Source organism: Littorina saxatilis, linkage group LG12 (assembly GCF_037325665.1).
Source record: "Littorina saxatilis isolate snail1 linkage group LG12, US_GU_Lsax_2.0, whole genome shotgun sequence".
In the NCBI taxonomy this organism is placed as follows: domain Eukaryota; kingdom Metazoa; phylum Mollusca; class Gastropoda; order Littorinimorpha; family Littorinidae; genus Littorina; species Littorina saxatilis.
The window spans coordinates 15,154,916-15,159,915 of NC_090256.1; the positions used below are offsets into that span (position 1 = coordinate 15,154,916).

General features: G+C 41.1%; 1 protein-coding gene across 1 annotated transcript in view; it reads right to left on the reverse strand.

The window, feature by feature from the left end:
* Window positions 1-4,210, reverse strand: part of LOC138981328 (uncharacterized) — a 12,920-nt gene extending 8,710 nt beyond the window's left edge. The window contains exon 1 of the mRNA XM_070354211.1: window positions 3,433-4,210. The gene's annotated coding sequence lies outside the window, so the exon portion shown is untranslated. The remainder of the gene's footprint in view (window positions 1-3,432) is intronic.
* Window positions 4,211-5,000: the final 790 nt, after the last annotated feature.

Here is a 5,000-nt window from a genome sequence, read left to right on the forward strand (position 1 = left end):
TATTTAGTGTACCTGCTGCCTCTAGACTGTGCACAGGCCATTGTTCTTGCAACACTGATGCATGCATTGTGTCGACAGCTGACCAAATAAAGCTGCTACAAATGCAATGTGCCAGCGAGAGCAAAGCAGAAACAAGATTTAGGTCCTCTGTAAAGTTTATTTCTGCTTTGGCGTGTGACGTGGACCAAGTGTTTTCCCTGACCTAGAACCATGAACCCCGATGGGTTAGATACCCCCCCCCCCCCCCCCCCCCCCCCATTCCCCGACTCCTGCAAGAAGAAAGAAGACGCAGCAGAATGAAATGAGTTTGCGTACGTGTGCGTGTTTATGCTGCTACAACAGCAACACCACCACCACCACCACCACCAACAACAACAACATCAACAACAACAACAACGAATACAATTTACTGGCTCATAACAAGAACGCCAGCAGCTGACTTCTTCTTCTTCTGCGTTCGACGGTTGTGTCTAGGGTCGTAGTTCCGCTGCTGTCGTGAACTGGAACGTCGCTTTCAGGTCTTCTGACGTTCCCCAGAGCTTGGTCTCCAGTGTAGCTCCTTCTGGCCAGATCTGGTTCCGCAGCAGAGTGAAGTTTGTGCATGTATTCAATACATGTTCTACTGTCTGGTCGGCCGCCCCACAATCGCACAATGCCGACTCTGCTACGCCGATCCTTTTCAGGTGCGCTTTAAAGCCGCAGTGCCCTGTACGCAGCCGGAAGATGGCAGTCTGCTCTGCACGGCTGAGGCGGTGGATGGGGTCTTGGTCTGGCTTGTAGCCTCCGTTTCTTTCTTTGAATGCTGTCTTCCAGCGATGCTTGATGAGGGTTTTGGTCTCTCGGCAAGGCGAGGTATAATTCTTCTTTTTTTCCCAAGCGCTCAGATGACAGTGTAAACGAATCAGTCTTTAGACAAATAGACTATAGAAGTTTTGAATTGCAGATTTAAGAGAAACGCGCTGAAATACTACCCGTATTTGACTACGTGCAGTGAAAGATCATGTAAAAGATGCCTTCCTTCCCGCGTAAACGATCACGCGTGCATCACCACCAACATCCAGGTTTTTACATGGGGTTGAACGCTCTTTGACACAGACCAGTTTAAAGCCTGGCGGTGGCCTGTGCGGGGTTAGTTTTATTTGATGAATTGATATCGCACATTGACACTGGTGTCACATTAATTCAGCAACAACAACAAAATCACTCGATCTGCACACGGAGCAGTCAGGCTGGTGATTTTTGGTATGAGTCCCGAGTGAAAGGATGCTCTTATACCATGTATATATACATTATATTCATACATTATATATACATTATATTCATACATTATATATACATTATATTCATACATTATATATACATTATATATACATTATATATACATTATATATACATTATATATACATTATATATATACAATCTTATGCATGGTGTCAAATTACCATAACAATATCCCTATATACTGTTTGTTTTTGTCATATATATATATTGCTAAATCTGGAACCAGACTGCGGGTTGCAGATTATCGGTGGGTTAAACTTACAGTTGAAATCTCAAACAAAACAAAATGAAGAAAAAAAACCCCACACAAAACAGAATGGTAAAAAAAAAATTAAATAAAAAAAGTACCTATTTTCATTTTGCGCCTAATTCTTTGGTAAAGTAAGATTTTCGTTTAATATTTGGTTGAAGTATAGAAGAGACCGTGAAATGTATAAAGATATTAGTTAAGTTTAGATAACATATAACATCAAGGGAGACCAAGTTTGGATTCCAAAATGGCGGACGCGTATTTTACGACCAGACGGCTAATTTGACAGAGAACATGTGCCATTCGTAAAACTGTTAAATCCTTTGCAACACGATTCTGAGATGCTGGGGATTCTATTACACTGTATCAGAAAAAAATACATTTTGGCTGCCAAAGTTCCAGTTCGAACCGATGACAGGATTGACAATTAAAAAAAACACAATGAAATAAAGACTCTCATGCAAACCGTTCTGGCTCTTACTGCAATGGGTCGTATTATATACTAAACACTAACGTTTTGTGGATATTACACAAAACTTAACAAATTTCCCTACACAAATCTGGATTGTTTATAACAACAAAAATTGCAACAAGGCAGCGAGACTCGCAAGAGATTGAGTATAACCGAGGCATGTCGGACATCATTGGTAAACATAAATTCATATACTATTAAGATGGTCGTTGGCGGCTATTATGACCACTAAGTCTTGAGTTGAACACTGCCCGTTAGTTTGAATGTTGCAACAAAATGTCAATGTCAAATGCCGTGTGCCCGACGTTGCAAAATAAGGGTCTTTTATATTGAATTCCTAATCGACTGACAAATGTCACCAAAAATGCATATGATACCCTCATAAATTTGAAGGTTTCCTCTGTATTTTAACCAAACCTGAATTAAAAATCTGGTCAAACAAAAATAAGTTGGGAGCAAAACGATAATACGTATTTTTTGGACCCTCCTGTAAATTAATAAAATAAAGAATCAAAACTCTCTTTGTTTTTGGATTTAATGAAATAAAATAAAATAAAACAAAATAAAATGAAAGACGATGACAGAAACGGATAAACAGGAAAAAGAGATACAAACTATTAATACGTAAAATAAAAGAAAAGAAAAGAACATGTCAAGAACAAACTTCCATTTAAAAAAAAAGCTAAGTCTACATGGCCTGAACATTCGTATCTTCTCACGGCGTACGGTGGCAACATCTGTGCATTTGTACACTGAAACCATTCCTGCGACTATGAACAGCACATGTGATACATAGACAAAGACATAGACATAGACATAGAACATTTTATTATCTCAACGAGAAACTCAGGTGTGGTGTATCACAGCATTACAATGTACAACATAAAACGTAAGAACATAAATAAACAAGAAATTCCTCCGAGGTAGGAAAAACACCCCCGTTGGTCAAAGGGAAATAACAATTCTCACTGCCACCAACTGAGAAGCTTATTTGCCTTTGACCATTAATATGTGCCTCTATAAGTCCTTGTAGAATCTTAATCCACCAATAACTCCCTAACCGTGTGTTTGACTGGTCCCAATTTTTGTAAGGACCGTCTCAGGAATGTATAGAACCTGTTCACCAAGTTTGGTGACGATCGGTCCGTTCATTCTTGAGATCTATATGCGAACACAAACAAACAAACAAACAAACAAACACATAGAGCGAATCTTATACACACCCCTATACCGGGGGTGTAAATATCGAGGCGCAAATAGTAAAGAGTGACAGACAAACAGACAGAGAGACAGACAGACAGACAGACAGACAGACAGACAGACAGAAAAACAAACAGACGAATAGATAAACAAGCAGGCGCACAGTCAGGCATACACACAGGTAACCTAAACACGTAACCTTCGTAAACAATCTGGTACATGTACTTACGTGAACAAATGGAGATGAAGACACAGGTACGATTCTACCAAAGCAGCGGCGGTTGTACAAATGGAAAAGAGCTCTTCCTAATACTCATCAGACCATGTCGATAGCTACCTGCAACCCTTCCCTATCAAATTCGTAGTGAAAGACTGACCTTGCAAGTGCACACAATTTCGTTTGGTGGAGCTAAACGACAATTTATCAGCTAGCCAGCGATGCATTAGCTAGCCAGTCATTTATAAGCTAGCCAGTGAACAGTTTCCTTGGGATTTCTGTATCCCTGGTGAATTATTGCTAGTGTCGGGAAAACATAAGCTGCGACAAGAAGGTGCTTGCTCCTGTATTCATCACAGGCTGGGTCGTGATGGAAGTGTGTTCCACTATTCCCAGGTTACTGAGGAGTTTCAACACACACTTGCTGTCTTTCAAATAGCATTGGACAACATCCAAAATCTGTACTACACTTATACAATTTGAGCGAAAAAGTCAGGTTTGATTATCCAACTAAAAAGAATTTTCTTTCGAAAAATGAATGTTTTGAAATCAGTCCTACTTTGAAATTTTGAATAACCTGTAACTCTAATAAGTGGGGTTTTTTTTAATTTTTTTTTACAATTCTCTTTAAACAAAAAAGAAACTTTGTGGTGAGAAGGCAGTCGAGAAGCAGCAACAATCAGAGTGCTCTCTTCTCTCTCTCCTTCTGTAGTCTACACAAGCGTTCTCTGGGGTGTGTCTTATCACGCTGCCCTTGCTGAATGTTCTCTCTCCACTCGACGCATTTTTCCCACTGTCACATTTAGTTCCGCATCATCATCCCCGCTGGATAGTTTTATTGTAATGAGAGTGTATAAATCATGAGTGTTTTTGCGCTGTGCTGGGTAACTTCTTTTCACCCCCCCCCCCCCCCCAAATCCCATTGTCTTTTCGCTCAACTTAAAATTCTCGTCTTTATGTCAGGTTTGTGAACACCTTTCCGGTCAACTTGAAATTATTGTCTTCATGTCTGCGTTGTGAATATCTGTGAGCGCTTTATGGTTCTTAAACACCAAGACAACCTCCGCCGCCCCCCCCCCCCCTTATCCACTCCCCTTCCCCTTCCCTCGGCCTCTCTCCCCCCCTCCTTCTTCCCTTCATTTGAGGTGAAGACAGTGTCAAGCCCAGAGTCCCCCTCACTGTAGCGTGTTTGTGACACAGAGTCCCCCTCACTGTAGCGTGTTTGTGACACAGTGCTCACTGTAGCGTGTTTGTGACACAGAGTCCCCCTCACTGTAGCGTGTTTGTGACACAGAGTCCCCCTCACTGTAGCGTGTTTGTGACACAGAGTCCACCATGACGTCGTCCCGACTTTTTACGTCACTGCAGTCACTGGAGCAGATTACAATCATAATGAATCTAAGCGGATTTATTTATTTAAGAACAACACCAAACACATCCAAATGTTAGTATAATAAAAAGAGAGAGAGAGAGAGAGAGAGAGAGAGAGAGAGAGAGAGAGAGAGAGAGAGAGAGAGAGAGAGAGAGTTAGTTAGCTGTTGCTTTTCGGGTCCAGTGGACCATAATAGGCCAAATCAGGA